The sequence below is a fragment of the Argopecten irradians genome, chromosome 2, assembly GCF_041381155.1.
Source record: "Argopecten irradians isolate NY chromosome 2, Ai_NY, whole genome shotgun sequence".
NCBI lineage: Eukaryota > Metazoa > Mollusca > Bivalvia > Pectinida > Pectinidae > Argopecten > Argopecten irradians.
In genome coordinates, this window is record NC_091135.1 from 18,970,754 (window position 1) to 18,990,279 (window position 19,526).

Here is a 19,526-nt window from a genome sequence, read left to right on the forward strand (position 1 = left end):
GGGTGTATCTCTGAACGCCAACATTTTGGATTTAGCTGTAGGGTAGTTTGTTGTGACAGTGGTTATAGTCTTTTTCCTAAAGGCAGACCCAATGCCACAGGTAAATTTACCTGTAAAAATTACCTGTGTTGATACTTATCTAAGTGTATATTGATTAATTTTCATTTCAATAAGTGTTCATATTTAATATCAGATACATATATACATAATATATGTTTCTGTTAATATCTATGAAAATATAACAATAGAATCTATGAATGAAATTAAATTAAATTAAATTCACAATGATTTTATTTCAAGAATTTTAAAGATTTCCTTGATATATCTAAAATCTCTGGTATAAATCTCATTAGATTTTCAATAGATTGATACTAAAATCAAGCAAAATTCTTTGAAACTTATTTCACATGGAAGTAACTTTACCATTCAGTAATATCAAAGAAAAAATCCAAAAAGGAATTATCCAGTTTCAACTTAGTGTAACACTAATTTGATTAAAAGTTTAAAATAATATAAGCCTTTTACCTGTTGAAAAGTGATATATTTCCACAAGGTCTTCCATATATGTCTGTTAAGTGACCTTATATACATATATAGTACATGTACATGTAACATCTGTGTTAATAACCTACCAAAGAGTAAGTGAATTTATGTCAAATATGATTTCCAAATTTTACTTGTACTTGACTGACCTTTTTAAGTTAACAGAACATACAATATATTTTGAAAGTTGCATTAGGATGCATCATTTATCATAATTATATAATTTTCCTGCTTTCTTATCCTAAGATGGTATTTCTAGATCAGCGTGATGTTACATTATAATGTAAATGTAAATGTACATTTGTATATCATTATAGCAAAAAAGCACCCAATAATTAAACTGTTGTCCGTTAACAGCGCAGTAAAATTATATATTTTTGTGCATGTTAGAAATAACATATAAATTTCTGTCCTATGGTTGAATTTGGGTCAAACATTGTTACTAGATACAAATTGGTATATGTACTATAATCTTTAAACAGAAAAAATTAGAAAACTGTTAATTTGGTATTCTGAGCACTAAAAGTTTGCAACATTTTGAGAATTACAAGACCTACAACATATGGACTTGAAATAATTTTGCCAGTATTGCAACATTAACATCTATAATGTGTATTAAAATGAATATGGTTAAGACCCTAAGTAACAGTCTTCAATCTCATTTCATTTAGTATTTTTACATTATTAAGTGACTTCTAAAAATATTTTGTATCAAAAATACATATAGAGCATTAAACCCCAATGATATATTATTACCAATGTTTATAAAACATCATAATGTGTGTTTGTGTCGGCTTCAATAGATTACCAACTTAAACTATAATCAATTGCAACAGGTCAAAATTTCCGACAATATTAATTTAAACTTTTGTGATATTGTTTTTCTCCACTCATTTTCTAACCAAATACTTCACGGTGTACGTCTATGCGATAAGAGAAATCATGCGCAACTATGCACGGTCACAAGAAATGAAAGTTGGCTAAGAATGTAGCCCTACTGGAACTCCTATGTCAAAACAGAATACTGTTACATTAGAATATACACTGATCAAGAAACCTGTTTTTCTGATAAAATTGAGATATGATTTGTAAAAAAATATTTCACCTGGAACTCAAAATGCATCGTTCTTAATAATCCACATGTAACTCCATATTAATTCTTAGCATATTAAAGCACTGATTATATCTTTGATTAATAATTTACGTTGTATATAATACGGAATATATTGAAGGAATTTTTATCCAAAACCCACCAATGTTACCTATGATACTGATTGAAATACAGGTAAATCTCAAGTGACTTTACAGGTGAAAATAAAGACAGCTTATATGAAACAGTATATAATTGCCTTCCTATTGTTTCCTAAAACAACACCTACCTGTTGTTGATAAATATGTTGGCGTTAAGAGAACACCCCTTTGTAAGACTGTGCCAGGTGGTAGAGATTAGTTCCGCTCGAGTGATCACACAATGCAAGTGAGAATCGGGAGTATGTTTATGTAAGTTTTAATTACTAATCTCTGATGATTGTTGATAAAATATAACTCAGGATAATTGCTAAACATTTAACCGTTTTCTCCACGTTTGTTGTAGATTGAAACAGCTTTTTAAGTGCCGTTCTACGGAAGAATTATGAAAAAGAAATCGGCATTTTCATCGATCTACAAATGAAGTAGTCCAAAAAAATCTCACTTCGAGTTATACGAACATTTTATGTATGATTTTTGTCATTCGGACCAAAAATACTTCGTTAATTACGTAGTTTACTGAATACGTTATATATATTATCAGAACGTCAAGCTCCTGTAGGCCTACATGTGATGAAAGTGGCTAAAATGTTTTTAGTGACAACCCCTATACGTGCTTTAAAGCGAATAGTCGGGCAAGTGACTGTAAAATCGGTAAAAATGGTATTAATATATCCGGTATAATTTCTTATGAATTAGAAAAATAAAACTTTCCGTCAAAATCGCTGTACATGCGAAGAAAATAATAATATCTATGGGAATCCTAAAAGTCTTCCCGACCGGCTATGAGTGCAGTTCAACCTTAACGCATGCGCAACATCCACCACTCTCCGTAGTAAACAAAACATGGCTACCGTAGTTTTGAACCAAAAGGTTTCCGCCAAAACAACCAACTGACTCACCTAAAATGCGAAAGGAAAGGCAATGGAGCAGCGACAATCCCAACAAATGACTCGGTAAACATTACGACGCATGGAGAGTGTTAATACAACTTGTTATAGTGAAGAGAACAGTTCAAACGAGCACGCGGCTCCGGACCGCTACTGTACGTACCTAGGCCTACTACCCGGTACTCCCTGCTCAGCTGATAGTGAGTGAGTCTTCGTATTTTGATCATTATGTAAATAGTCCCTAGCAGTATTTTTTCATAAATGAGTGGTCACATATGGTCACATGTTTCATACCTGTTCCCCAATCGCGTAAAACGTAACCCTGGGGTAAATAGCGGTTCTTTCGTGGGGCCTCTTTAGGGGTAATGAATGCCCTGTAGCATGTACAGTTAGAATGTAACCGCTAGTGCATTATCAAGCTAAGATTTGTTTCAATTAATCTATAATATTATGCTACCGGTCAATTCATACAGTTCTGATGTATATATTTATAGATTTTTAATTTGTAAATTTTTGTTCTGTACATGTTCTGGTAGTGTTATACACATACATTGTATATAGGATTTACATTGTAGGTTAATTGGTAAAATTGTATTGTATATGTTCTGATATACACATATACATATGTACATGTAGGTTTTAGCTTGTTCTTTAGATATATTTGGAGGACACATACAGTATTATTTCTGGTCATAATAATAAATAGTGTTTGTATATTTATTACAACTGTACCTGGTTCATGTGTATATGACAAACTTTACAGAGTTGAAATGTACTGCAGCCATGTATCATTTATAATTATTCTGAATTTTTGTTGGAACTAAAGATAATGAATTTTGTATCTTTTTTGAAACAATATTTGATTCTATCAAATGCATCAGTGACACATTCACAACTTATAACTGTAGAATGAACCTACATGTATTCATTTATATATATTTGAAATTGATCATTTCAATTTTTGTCATATTCAACAGATATAAAAAATTGTTGGTTCTTTTTTTCAGGCACCATGCATGCATAGTGACATGAATACAGAAAGTTCATCCCTTGGACCTGTATACAAGTGTATGTATACATATACATACAATTAGCATCATATGAAGACTGAAGAATGTTGATATGAGTGCTCTTGAAAGTAAACTTTTCCAATATGGACCTAGAAGATCATGAACAGAACATTTAAACAGTATTAATTTATTAAATGTTCCTTTCAACTGTAATCATTAAATAAAATTATGATGCAATACTTTTTCATTGTTTAACTTTGTAGAAATATTTGTTTATATTAGTCCTCTAGATCCAGTGATTATAACTCTTGCATCCATATGCTGGCCCATTTGTTTGTCAGGGCTTGTGAGATAGCTTTTCAATTACTTTTAAAATATAAGGATTTTTTTTACATATAGCAATATAGATACCATTGTCTTAGGATTTCTAAATTCTACTTTACAAGAGAGTAGACTCAACATATAAATAAAACCATAAAACTAGCAAGTTATCTGAAATGTTAAAAATCTTTTTGTCTGAACCAAATTTCACATTTATTGTCTATGTGTAACTTGTACATAGACCATTTATATATTAATACTGTAGTAACAATGATTACAAACACATAGACTAAAATGTAGTATGTAGTACTATGTACATCTGTCTTTGATTTTAGTTCTAAACAAAAAAGTGGTACCTATTGGGAAGTTTTGACTTGGGCGGAGGGTGAAATACAGAAGAAATAGCTACACATGGAAAAAAGAAAGATATACAGTACCATATGGATTCAAAGTTGCTCCAAAATCAATGAGACTAAATAACCAAAAAAAAGCCATGTAAACCCCAAATATGCAATGACCAGATCAATGATAAAGCACCCTTCCACTTCCAGTTATCTGTAGCTATCTCTATATTTCAACCCCCCACTCAAGTTACAACTTCCCAACCTCATGATTCTAATGTCTTTTAGCCCACCCCCCAACACACACATACCTGATTGATTGTCATGTTATTTCAGGTTCCTATTCAGGTATTATTCCTAAAAACCAAAAAGGGTATACACACTGTGTACTCTCAAAGTAGGGGAACCACTTCATTCAAAAATGGAATTTACAATTTCATTTTAATTTTGAAATTTTCAATTTAATTATTAATTACTGGACTATTAAAACAGTATAAAACCCCTCGGCTACAGACAAAGTACTGTGGTACACATTTCTCTTAATTAATTACTTTTCTTCAACTCAATCATCTTTTTCTCCAGAGCACAAAAAAGAACAGGAAATAACAGAAAAGGAAAGTAACATACATGTAGGCCTATATGTTTTCTGGAAATATATATGATGTGTTAATTCTCACAGCATAGGCCTACATGAATGTGAAGAATTAAATATTATCAATGTTTGAGAGAATTTCCTAGTTGTAATTCTATAGCAGCTACATGGAATGTACGTTTACATATATACATTGTACGATACATATACATCATAAAAGTTTCTTTCCTTCCAGCTGGACATTCATGTCATCTCTCTCCAGAACTCAAATATTGTTTACAAAAAAAAACAACCAGAGACATAGATAATTTAATTAAATCTCTGCAAAAAACTACACGAATAATTGAACACATATATTGTACTTGTAAAATATCTATGTACATATTGTATGAGCTAATTTATTTTCACATCTTTGACAGCTACATGCATGGACGTTCTATGGAACGTTTTCGTGTGGTTTTAAATGGGAAATTATGTTACGATTATTTGTATTTAACCTTCATGATTCGGTTGATGTAAAATACGACGAATGCGATGCTGCAATAATTGCCCCTTGCCGGGGCCCCATCTCTGCATCGGCCGAATATTTGTGTCGATTTCCATGTACAAGATGCTTTTATCGAAAAATGATTACAAAGCATTGTCATTAATGTAAGAATACTTCATTTGCATCAAATGTATCATCTCAAAACAACAATTTGCATACCGCATTAGTGGTTTATCACACGAAACGAAACCGACACGACTGAGAAACACATGGCCATGTTGACATTTCCACGCAGCCTCGTTTTCAAAGAGTTTGGCGAATTTATATTTAGAACTGTGCTAAATTTACACGGGGCTTCCCCAAAATTTCAATGGTCAAAACTGGACACCGTAAGCAGAACTTGACCATCATTATGGTATACAATGACTTTTGGAAGGCCAAAGAACGCATTTAGACTGGTTTCCTTTGCCCGACTATTCACTTTAATATGTATATATAATCTGATAATGTATACATGTGCTTATAAAATTATCGATAATTATGGATGTGGTAAATATTCATACCTTATTAACTGCCGTAAGTTGGAAGATTACGCCAGCTTGGACATTTAGAAAATGTTCATCGTCTCTCACGCGCTATTTGATCAGTTTAACAAAGTTTATCCTAAATTTTCTTAGAGTTGTCTTTCTTCCATTGTGGATTTACACGTACATGTGGCATAACTCAGCCGTGATAAACAAATCTCCATTTCGTCCTGAGATTTATTTGCTCCCGAACTAATATGATTCAAATTACAAAAATCATTATTGTAAAAATTTTGATGTTTGAGGTGAAACATTGATTTTCATTTTTTCCGTTGCGGGATAATTGTCACTAGTAGGGACAAAACGCGTGGGGCGAAGCGAAGCATTTTCGGGACGAAACGTCTTCATGCATTGTTAACAACATTTTCGGGACGGAAAGTCTAGATACATTGTAAACAATTCAAGTGAAAATTTTCCAACCTAAGATCATTTGGATAGTGTGTATGGTAAGGATATGAAAGCAGTTATCTACTTCTCCTATTTCAACATTACAGATACGCTTATTTCAGTAACTTTCATATTCAAAATTTGTTATTTAAAATTCCCGGTAAAATCAAAGTTGTTGAATACACTGCCGTTAGGAGCGCTAGTATCTGCGAGCAAGTTCTAAGCCAATCATATTGAGGAAATTGACTGAAAGAGAATTTTGCAACCACGATCACAATGGCGAGGTGATCCTCGCCAAAAACAAAGCCAAACTCTAGCCAACTTGTATACCCTAGCTACTCTTGCATGGCTAGATATTGTCAAAAGACTAAATATGATGCACAGAAACATGCTATTTTAGGAGATCAGCAAAAACAATATCTTGACATAAGCATTAAAATATGTTAGAATTAGAATTTAAAATGTGCAAACTTTCAAACCTCTTGCTCGTCTGTGGATAAGTTAGGCAGGCAATAAATTCTTTTTCTATTAGAGGTTGGACAAAATGTTAACAAATGTTTCTCAACTGAAATTGATTAGATGCTGGTCACAAAAGAAGTCTACCTAAATCCCTCCTTTGCAAAACCTTATTTTGGATTCAAATCCAAGAAGGCCGCCATTATATTTTTGGTTTGGTTTGTTTATTTTTACGTCCTATTAACAGCCAGGGTCATGTAAGGATGTGCCAGGTTTGTTGGTGGAGGAAAGCCGGAGTACCCGGAGAAAAACCATCGACCAATGGTCAGTACCTGGCAACTGCCCCACATGGGATTCGAACCCGCTTCCCAGAGGTGGAGGGCTTGTGGTAATATGTCGGGACATCTTAACCACTCGGCCACCGCGGCCCCGCCATTATAGCATATTAAATCCTGATAGGGATTTAGTATTGGAACAAAGTGGCATAGAAACATGTTTGAGGTGTCCATTTTAACTAATATGAGAATGACAACCCAAATTGAAACCTTAAACAGTTTTGTACACCCTAATTGCATGGTCTATATAGGCAGTACCACATCAAGATGTTTGACAAAGAGCAATAACTCCAGTAAAGATCAGCACAACTAAATTGATTTGTAGGATTCACAAAAAACAAGTCAATTTAAGGCGTTTGTGATTTCATAAAACTGGGAAGCAAAAACACCACTGTGTAAATCAAAGCATGAAAAACAAACCCAAAGATTTTATATATAATGTATAGCTGTTTAATTCAAGTTGTACTGATTGATGTAATCACTACATAACTTAAATTGCTAATATGAATTACTTGGCATCATATGGTATATATTCTAAATATCAAGTATCATATACATGTAATTATTTGTATCATAATAAGTCCCTGAACACGGACGTATCCCTATACTATATGAGGTAGTAAATTTCAGGTTTCTTGTTCATGCCAAGTAACAATTTGCCAGGATAAATATAGATAAATTATACATCAAGAAAATTTGATAATTTACAATTACTAAATTTCAACTAGTATCTTCATAATAACACTATTGCACATGGACATTTGTCTAATCCCGTAAACCAATACCTACAATTAGAGCGTCTTTCATCTTTAACCATTCTTGAAAAATTTGAAAAATAAAGTATGCAGCTGTATTCATTTCTTCCTACACACGACCCATTGAAAGTTAAAGTTATGTTATTGTTTTTCATTCCTCTTGTCAATATTGCCTCCATCTTCCCCAATTTTCCCTGATGAACATGAAGTCATTATTTTAATTTTCATTTTCACAATCTTGAAAATCACTGGCATCATCATCACTCTCTTGCTCCTCCAATGATCTATCCATTATTCTTTGTCCTTCACACTCTGATGAAGCCTTCCTTCGATTTTGAAAACACTTATGAAATAATTCCTTAACACACAGAATTGCCAGTGAAGAAACAAACAACCAGCTAAGAGTTCTTTGAAAATACCTATCCTTGTTGTCTAAACCTTCCCAGGTCTCCATTATGACCCAGAGGCCAAAGGTCATCGATATAGAGGTCACCTTACACACATAGGGCATCAGTAACACAACAGCATGGCTAACATGCCTCACTATATGGTAACATATTGGAAGGAAATACAAGAAAACCTCTCTGAATAAATCATATAAACTTGTTCCCATTTCAAATATGAATGCTTTCAGTAGAGACATGTTGTAGTTATACTTGAATACAAACCATCAAAATGGTATAATTAGAACTACAGTATGCATTAGAATATGCAGATGATAATTTGTTTCATTTGAATTGATCATGATGAACACATTAAAAGACAAACGATGTTTTAATGTGATAATATTGAATTAGTCATGTTTTCTTTCTTGTCCAACCATTATCTTCTAAAGTGTTGTCCAGAGTTTCCAAGCTGTTGTATATCGACACACTTCTAAGAGGCATCATTGAGGTTACAGTTTCCATTAGTTTCACTTCAATTTCTTCAGGGCCATGTCCATAACTTTATTTCTGCTGTGTCCTACAGTATCCTGTATTAGGTAGGAAGAAAACAGTATAGTCAATGTATACATCCATGAATTTACATATACATGTAAAAATATTAATCAGTATTAAAGGGAAACAAGAAAAAAAGTGGAAAATTATAGACCGGTGAGCTTAACATCTATCGTGGGGAAAATTTTGGAAAAAATAATCAAAGATCACATTTTAAAACATCTGGAAGGACAAGATTTGCTGTCAGCTCATCAATTTGTATTAAGGAAAGGAAAATCAACTTATACACAATTACTGGAGGTTGTAGAAATAGTTAAAAAATTACTAGAAGAAGGAAATCCTGTTGATATAGTTTACCTCGATTTCAGAAATGCATTTGTTACAGTTCCTCATCAAAGATTGTTGTCGAAACTTAAAGAAAGCTACAGTATAAACAGAAAAGTACTCAAATGGATAAGTCATTTTCTAATAGGAAGAAAACAAAGAGTGACTGCATGTACATGGACATTGTTCAGGCTGGAAGGAAGTAAAAAGTGGTATTCCTCAAGGGAGTGTTTTAGGACCTGTTCTATTCCTTATCTTCATCAATGACCTACCCGAACAAGTTAAATTGTTATTGAAATTATTTGCAGATGATGCCAAGATAATTGGTCCAGCTAATCAGGAAGGACAAAGAGATATTCAAACGGATTTAGATAGACTAGCACTGTGGTCAGAAACTTGGCAAATCAACTTTAACACGGAAAAATGTAAATCTATCCATTTTGGTTACAACAACACACAACAAAGTTACAAAATGACTGATGGAGATGAAAAAATAACTGAAATCAAACTAACTAATGATGAAAAAGACCTTGGAGTTATTTTTCATAAGGACCTTAAATTTAATAAGCATATATCTGAGAGCATATATCCAAAGCAAATAGAATGATTGGTATTATCCGAAGAAGTTTTGACTATTTAAATAAGGACATGTTCACAATCCTGTACAAATCACTCATTAGACCTCATGTGGAATATTCAAGCTGTGTTTGGAACCCAAAATACAATAATGATATTGTTAGAATTGAAAACGTGCAACGCAGGGCAACAAAACTTGTGAAGACCATAAAAAATTTGACCTACAGTGAGCGACTGAGAAGTTTAGGAATACCAACACTGCAATATCGGCAGAAGAGGAACGATATGGTACAAACCTATCGAATTATAAAGGACATTGACAGAGTAGACAAAGATGATATTTTTGATGTGGAAGATCAAACAAGAACCATAAGAAACAGTTACAAACTTAGAAAAAGAAGATGCCATTTGAATTGCAGAAAAAATTGTTTTTCTAATAGAGTGGTGCAAGATTGGAATACATTATCTAACAAAGTGGAGGAAGCAAAAGTATTAAATAGTTTTAAAAGCAGTTTGAATGATCACTGGAAGAACCTGGAACTGAAATTCAAGCCTAACTGTTATTAGCCAACTACAACTTGATCAACATAGTTTATTAGAAGAACAAAAGAACTTTAGTGGGGTTACCTTGCTAATCTTGATATAAGACTCTAGCATTATAAAGTGATGTGAGGATTTAGTAAGGTTATCTCGCTAATCCTTACAAAAGAAGAATTGAAAATTCATATAAGGAATGGATTCATATGCCATATACATGTAATAGGAAGGAAATGAACGCCTACAAATGATAGACTTTTTTTATCATTTTATTGATTTTAACAACTCTCTCTTTGCATGAACAAACCAGAAAGTGAACAAGAGCTGTTGGAGAACAGCAAAGCTCGCCTATTCAGAAGAAGTTGATGTTCAAGTATTTACTATTTAAACATGGAAATATGACAAATTAACAGACTCAAAAACCCCCTAAAGGGACCCAAATTGGTTGTATTATCACGTTCAGCATCCATACACATTAGAAAAATAAAATCATAAACATTTATGATGACTTATACTTAAACAATTGACAAAATAGAAACTTGCTCCAAAACTTTAACATGGAAATATGACAAATTAACAGACTCAAAAACCCCCTAAAGGCCCCCAAATTTGTTGTATTATCACGTTCAGCATCCATACACATTAGGAAAATAAAATCATAAACATTTATGATGACGTTACAAGCTTAAACAATAGACAAAATAGAAATTTGCTCAAAAACTTTAACATGGAAATATGACAAATTAACAGACTCACAAAAAACCTAAAGGGCCCCAAATGGGTTGTATTATCACGTTCAGCTTCCATACACATTAGGAAAATAAAATCATAAACATTTATGATGACTTAAGCTTAAACAATTGACGAAACAGAAACTTGCTCAAAACTTTCACGTGAAATGGGACGCCAACGCTGACGCCGGGGTGACAACATTAGCTCCCCCTATTCTTCGAATAGGCGAGCTAAAACTGGAAATTTATGAAAGTCAGTCATATTAGCTTGAAGCTATCATCAAGACTGGAAAAAACAGTGCGAACAGTATTTCATAAAATGATACTACGCGTACGTAAACATAAGAGAAACCTATTTTTTATAATAATAAATTCATTAACTGACCTGTTGTAAGTAAAGTATGTACATTTGTATGCATTGGATTTGCATATTTTTGCAGTCATACTTTCGAATGACAGCAAGTTTAACAAATGACAACAATAGTTCTTACGGACAAAAATTGGTGACAAGGCAATTTTTATGTACTGGCCCCGATTTCTCGAAACAATTTAAACTGAAGTTCAAAACTGACTTAAGTCTAAAGTATTCATATAAGTTAAATGAGAAAAACTTAAGTCTGCATTTTTGTTTCGAGAAATTAAAGCCTGATCATGAACAACAATAGCATACAATTTGTATCTCCATACTTGCCAACTTTTCAAAATTCTCATGGGGGAGAAAGTGCGTGAACGACATTTTCCAACCAAAACATGCGTCGCGCGCGGTACAAATTTAGCATAAATCAAGGGGAGATAATATTAATTATTAAAGAAAAAGTTTTTTTTTCTATCTAATGCAGTGTATGCAAATATGAATGTTGTTCTGTACTGTCTTTTTCTTTAAAAATAATAGTCTGCTAAATATAAGTTAGAAATTTAGCAGGCAGAAACTTAAAAAGAATAAAAAATATCATAAGTTGATTAAAATTGTATCATTTTATTACCGGTAAAGAATCAGTTGTATTGATGGTCCATGGTCCAATTTATTTTAAAATATTTTTTTCTTTATTAAATGTAAAATGCATATACATGTGAAGAGTTAATCTGGCTGATAGTGCAATATCAATGGAACAAATATTTTAGTTCTTTTTTGAAAATTATATTTAATCAAATATTGCATGAATTTTAGATCAAATTCCAAAGTAAGCTTATACAATGTAACTATTATTATTAACCAATTAATGTATGTTTAGTTTTTAATCCTGACTTTCTGAACATAAAAATTAACCGATTCACATCACAGAAAATGATGGAACAACTCCGAGTAAAAACTGGAAAATATCCGTAATCTCTTTGATCAATTTAAAATTGAAGTTGTTTCTTTTAAATTTAAATAATGCATTTAAAATGCTTAAACCAATCAACCATCACGATTGTATGACGATTGGCATGGCACGTTTACTGCTAACAGCTTGTCTTGATTGCACTGGTACTGCGATCATTAGTCTAAATGTTACACAGGCCATACATAAATTTCATAAATTAAACAGATACTGTTCACTTTTATCGAATTTACAAACAATCCACTGTCCCCATTAGATGATCAGCAGGTCTGTGTCAAATCAGCCCGTTCTAATCGGCATTGTTTATGTTTTCTCTGTCCAAAATTCCCCCGTCTAAATCACTGTCGTTTGTGTGGTTAACTTCAAAGAACTTGAATGGGAAGCCATAAAACGTTTACGTAACCATGACTGACCTTCCCCTCGACAGCTGACTGCTTTGCTTTACCGATAACAGAGCCTAATTGGATTAAAATTAATGTGTTTATTAGCCGGGGTAGTGTCATACCTACAGTCAATGAAGTGTCAGGTATCGTTAGGGTCCAGTGAACAGGTCATTAGCGGACAACTAACTGTACATGAGCTTACCGGACAAGTGTTATCTCTGGCTCTACCGGGGTGAAAGGGGCCCCATACGGGGTTTTGATAGATGGTTTTTCAAAATCGGGAGATTACTGTCTTTTTTAACAATACGATCGGGAAACGGGATAGGGAGTCTGAAATCGGGAATTTCCCGACAGAATCGGGAAAGTTGGCAAGTATGTATCTCTTGTGTTGCCTTATTGTTATACATATTCAATTTGTTGTCATTAATTGTCCTTTATTAGTATTGACTTTAGCTTTTTTGGAAGTAAAAAACTTTTGGGAAATTAAACTACATATCTACATGTTAATCTTGGAAATATATAATGAGTGTATTGATGTATTGAAATTTGAAAAAAAAAAAACTGTTTTTCAGAAAAATGAATAGTAGTTAATCTTTTGTAACACTATATACAATGTACAGTTGGTAGTAGACTAAAGGTTACACATTGTGCACACGGTGTGAACTACGAGTGGACACGGAGTGCACGAGGTTTAGACTACAGGTAGACACGGAGTGCACGAGGTTTAGACTACAGGTAGACACAGAGTGCACGAGGTTTAGACTACAGGTAGACAAGGAGTGCACAAGATTTAGACTACAGGTAGACACGGAGTGCACTACGTGTGAACACGGTGTCCACTACAGGTGGACATCTTGTCCAGGTAAAATGTCTACTACATCAAGACCACAGACAGACTAGATGATGTGCCACAGATATATGAGAAAATATGTATTTATTCTGCAGCCTATATGGATTTTGACAGATAGAAATATTTATTGCGATCAGAAACATAATATTTATTGCAACATAAAATTGCCGTTAATTACTGGAAATCATTCGTACTGTAATGTTTATTTGAATAGATACATATAAAGTAAAATGTATCAATATATATTATCATACAATTTGATTTATAAATAAGGACGTTTATTAGAAGTTATAAAAGCAAATTAAGTGCGTACGGTAAACCACGTACTGGTTTTGTCTCATCAATGGATAGTTCAAGTCCGCATTTTCCCAGTAAAAACTATTTTTCTTAGCTAGTGATATGTAGTTTAAAGATGAAATTCTTTTTCGAACGTATAAAGTGATGAACCTTGCAGAGAGTAAGATTTTCAGTGTTAGCAAATCGTCGCCCAAGAGATTTTTGATCGGCAAAAAATTTTGATTAAAAAGGATATATTGATGGGCATAATAAAAGCAAGGACATCATGATAAACATAAACAAATTAAATTCTTCATAAAATTTTTAACTATGTATGTATGGAATATAGTTTTCTAAACGGCAAGGTGCGCAAAATAGTTTTAATCCTGTCAAATGTATAATACGTATACATTTGCAACATAGAACCTGGCGCGTTGTAAAGCATTGGAAATATGTGAAATCGTCCATAGACGTTAAAAATCGGCATTAGAAATTACATTTTATTGTGTCAACCGATTGAGGAACCTGTAAACACTGGCTTAAAGAAAGCAAAAATTTAGTATCGGGCATGTGGCTGCTCGTGAGCATCAACACTGTTCAAAGGACCGATCACAAAAATGTAGGTCACATGCCTGATAACAAATCAAACAGACAGAATCAAAATAAATCCAACTTCTACCCATTTAAACTGTAGATTCATAGTTGTTGATTAGATTCTGAATTTGTCACAATTATATTAATTCTAGAAACTCTGATAATTTGACAATATCCTATTCTGACCTTCTTTACAATGTGTGATCTGATCATACATGTATACATAGTATATTGTACACTTACCGTTGGTAAAATATGCCTGCTCGAAAGGTAGACCCCTCGGCTAGGACTGCAGTTGCCATGGTCACTTGGACTTCATACTGTTCCATCAACCACACGGATATGATAATCTAAATTACCTAACATTGGTCAGAGTGGGGCCAGGGGCCTGGGGCCTTCTTTGGGCACCCTTCAATATGTTCAGTCAAGTGTATCTCAGACTAACAACACCTGTATACATGAAGTACCTTATCCCAACCCCAGGAGGTCCATTTATAGCATACTGTACTTAGATGGCAGCCTCTCTACATATACATTGTACTCATCACACAAATACGAAGTTATACAACAATAGTAGTCAATAGGGATATGTATTTTAACTGGTAGTGCATTTTAATTTATTTGATAATGAAGCTTTATATATTAAAATAAAAAATAATTAAAATACCAAGTGTATAATTAACTAAAACATTTATTTCAAAATTATTGGAAAATCATATTTCATCCAATATCTTTTCATTAATTTAATATTTTTTTACACTGGCTTTTTACATATATCGGAAACCTGATTATCATGACTATGTATATAAAATACCATATTACAATGTTGAATAAGTACCTAATCTAAATTAATTTTGATTATAATATATACATGTATTATTGGTAAATTCAAGGTTGTGACAGACATGCTTGATTTACGCATTGTACAGCTCCCGTCAGCTCCACTTCACGGCTGCCTGTCATGACAATAATTGAGGTGTATTCAGCATCACTTACTATATGTTTTGCCAGCTAGTTTTTTACCTCATCCCAATCTAAACCCCCTCCCCCCCCCCCCCCCCCCCCCCCCCCGGAAAAATGGTGTACATGTTTACCCAGGCTCTACAACAAACATGTACATGTATCTAATAAGAATGGTACTTTTGTGTTTCAAACTCATAAACCTATATGATTTTTTAAAAGCTGAAGTATATTTGTTTGTCTTAATAAACTTCCATAGAAACAATTCTAAAATCACATATTATATAAAGATACTGCCTCCATTCTCATAAAGCCGTGCAAACACAGAAGGCAACGATTCTGCCCTATGGCCATCTATCGATGGTCACCTTGAGGTACCTGTATAGCTGGACACTGTGGCTTACCTGTATGTTTGACAAGTTTTAATTATTGGACCATGACGCAATATACGGTCAAGATAACTTGCGGGGTTGGGCTCATAAACATATTGTGTGTACCGGTAATTAAGAATCAAAACAAGCTGAATTGGATACTTGTAGGTAGACTATATAGCTACGTCATAAAGTGTGGAGTGGATTTATTCTGCATGATCTTTTAAAGACGTTCAGTTTTTAATAAAGAATATGTAATTAAGCTATTTTTACGTACAATACTTTTAGAACTTAAAATAGCGAAGAAAAATATTATAAAAGTGTATATTTTATGAAGGACGATGTACAAGGGTGTCGCTAGAAAACCGATTGATAGGGACCAAATCTTTTTATTTAAAAGCTATATGTATTACCCGGTATATGATTGTATTACTAATAGCTTAAATTATAAAAGAAAAAGTGTCTCAAAAGCACAATAGGACTGGTTTTTGCCGTAGCTGCAAGATTGTAGTAAGACTTTTAGACAGAAAATGGTGTCGTCTTAGTAGGCCGGGTACGTATATTCGTTCTAGTTTTTGCCGCAATTCAAAGTTGTTTTTGACTTGTATTTACTATTTCATGTAAATGATATATATATATATATTTAATGCAATTTACCCATAAAACATTGACTTTTGAAAACGTAATATAGACAATTTAAGATATGAAATGGAAACTACTGATATAAAATTAAATAGACATATACTTAATGAATACAAATTAATCTTTATTACTTTTTTGCAGTGAAAAGGTTTTATTCATGTATACTAAAAAAATATCGTATTATATAGTTATATATACTGTACATTAAATTGTAGATGTTGTAATTTAAAAAAAAAAACACTAAAAAATTATAATTATGTATCATTTCAAATTGAAGAACGTATTCTTCCCCGATCCCTAACTATAACACATCACCTTGTCTGTATAGGTCTGAATGTACCTGGACACGATGTCCACCTGTAGTGGACACGGTGTTCACACGTAGTGCACTCCGTGTCTACCTGTAGTCTAAATCTTGTGCACTCTGTGTCTACCTGTAGTCTAAATCTTGTGCACTCCGTGTCTACCTGTAGTCTAAACGTAGTGCACTCCGTGTCTACCTGTAGTCTAAACCTCGTGCACTCCGTGTGCACAAGGGTGTAACCTTTAGTCTACTACCAACTGTAGTAGGGGTAGGTTATTATATTTTTGGCAAACCAGAAGCAGACGCCTGTGATAAATATATATCAATATATATATTATAAATACTATAATATATATATTTTATATATTGTTGGTTAAAAAAATTCGTACCAGGTCGATCCCTGTGACAAAAAGTATGCCTACTAGTAACGGTACAATAATAATAACAAGTTTGAAGTTAGTAATTATCGTCGTCTTCGTCTTGCTGTTTGTTTCAAAAAATATCAGTCGTTATTATACTTACATTCCTTTGCGTTGGAATTTCAAATTATCATATTGACGTTTGCATGCTGTATACATAATTATCTCGAGGTACATGGTTGTAGTTCCATGTAGTGATGTACATACAGGATTCTACTTTCATTTTCGGAAGCCATGTTGTTTTTGTATGTTGATTCTAAAGCACGAAGCAGATGACGGAAAGGGCACTCATTTTCCGGAATTATTCTATCGCGTCATGTGTTTGTATGTATATCGTTCGTAAATCCAACTATTCTTTTCGGATTTTTTGATAAGAAGCCACTATGCTAAATAATAGTCCCCGAACGACATGGACCCGGACCCATGGTCACCCACAATCAAATAAATTTTTGAACGATTAAATTTTATGCACGTTTGAGAACACCGAACACCACACATACATATGTATGCTAAAAAATGCTATAAATTTTAAAGCTCGATAATTCATATACAAAATAAACGAAATGAAGTGAAATGCATTTCTTTTATCGTAAGGTGTTTTTTTTTTTTTTTTCATTTTTTTTTTTTTTTTTTTTGAGTTTGCTATTCAGATCGAAAGATTTGTTATCCTTCAAGTCAAAGATTTCCTTTGAAGACTACAGAGAGAGCGACGCATAACATTAAAACTATCTTTTGATGTACATCAAATGACTTCATTACCTGTTCTATTCTGTTGCCTCCAGTTTTACTGAGATAGTCTAGGGATGTAGAGATCGTAAGTGATCGGAACCCCTGGAATATTGAGGATGCCCCACCCCAAAGAGACCTGGTTTTATTTCCCGCCACGCTTTTTTAGACGTTGAAAGTATCATAGCCAAAAAAAGAGACAAAAATGATCAAGCCAAATTTTATTGCCTTTTTAATAATCTTTGTTTGTTTGTTTGTTTGTTTGATTAATTAACGTCCTATTAACAGCTATGGTCATGTAAGGACGGCCTCCCATGTATGCGGTGTTGCATGTATGTTGTGCGAGGTGCGTGTCCTGGGAGACTGCAGTATATTCATGTTGTGTCTTCTTGTATAGTGGAACTGTTGTCCTTTTTAAAGTGCTATATCATTGAAGCATGCCGCCGAAGACACCAAGCAACACGCCCCAACAGGTCACATTATACTGACAACGGGCGAACCAGTCGTCCCACTCCCTGTATGGTGAGTGCTAAGCAGGAGCAAAAACTAAGAATAAAGTCAGTTAGGAAGAAGAGAAAAGATAATATCCTAAATTTAGTCGCCTTTTACGATCATGCAATAGGGTCAGCAGGTACAATTCTAACGCCCTACCTGCAGGGCATATTTTTAATATTCTAGAGACCGGTAGCCAGTCTACAATGAGCTATATGGTATTATAACGGACTTGTTAAGCAAAAGTAGAGTTGAAGTAAGGTTATCTATGGACATTGAAAGAGTGTAAGTGTACCATCTCTATTAAGATAGTATCTAGATCTCCGACACTAAGTTCGTTGATGAATCCTTCTACTCTGTCCCTATGTCCAATGAGGAGTCTGTGGAGGCGATTTGCATCATTAAGCCTTGCTTTCATGATTTCAATTCTGGCAGGGGAGCTGTCTAGCCGTCGTAATGTGCATTTGCCTTCCCAGGTCTTGACTTGCTGTTTTCTTGACTAGGAAGAGTGGAATATCTAGGCTATTGGGTCTTCCATTACGTTTGTATTCCCAATGGCACTTGTGAGAGTGACATATGGCTGATGTAAGTGATGTTACATCTTTATTCTTTTCTTTGTTCTATGAACTGGATAAGTCAGGTGATCACTGCCACTTGTTTAAGAATCTCGTTTGTGTACAGTATTGCACTCACACACCGTAACATTTTGCACGCATGGGGGTGGTCCTTAAATGACCATGACTGTCAAAAGGAAGCTACATCTAATAAAACAAACAAACAAAACTAGTCCGAGTCGGTAACAGAGGATTGGATTGTGTATCGTCCAATCAACGACAAGGGTAAGATAAAAGGACGTGACCTCCACCTAAATGCTGCAGTTTATAAATAAAACATGTATTTTTAGAACAAAAATGTATGGTGCTTGCAATATTTAGACATATAATTATTTGTTGAATATCTGCAAAGGTTATATTCTAATTTTAATTGAAGAAAAAGCATCATATATCTATCTAGTATATACTGTGTTTAACATCCAGAATTAGGTTTTTATATCTATCTAGTATATACTGTGTTTAACATCCAGAATTAGGTTTTTATAAAGATAAAACGAGTTTGCTTGTTTTTATGCGAA

At 33.6% G+C, this 19,526-nt stretch overlaps 2 long non-coding RNA genes across 2 annotated transcripts; one reads left to right on the forward strand and one right to left on the reverse strand.

Moving 5' to 3' along the window:
- The first annotated feature begins 950 nt into the window (after positions 1 to 950).
- On the forward strand, positions 951 to 3,930 carry LOC138314714 (uncharacterized). Its single transcript, XR_011207411.1, has 2 exons — positions 951 to 2,885; positions 3,689 to 3,930. It is a non-coding gene; the product is annotated as an uncharacterized lncRNA (long non-coding RNA).
- A 4,252-nt stretch (positions 3,931 to 8,182) lies between these two features.
- LOC138314713 (uncharacterized) lies at positions 8,183 to 18,634 on the reverse strand. Its single transcript, XR_011207410.1, has 2 exons — positions 17,280 to 18,634; positions 8,183 to 8,922 (listed from the first exon to the last, which is right to left on the reverse strand). It is a non-coding gene; the product is annotated as an uncharacterized lncRNA (long non-coding RNA).
- Between the last annotated feature and the right edge of the window lie 892 nt (positions 18,635 to 19,526).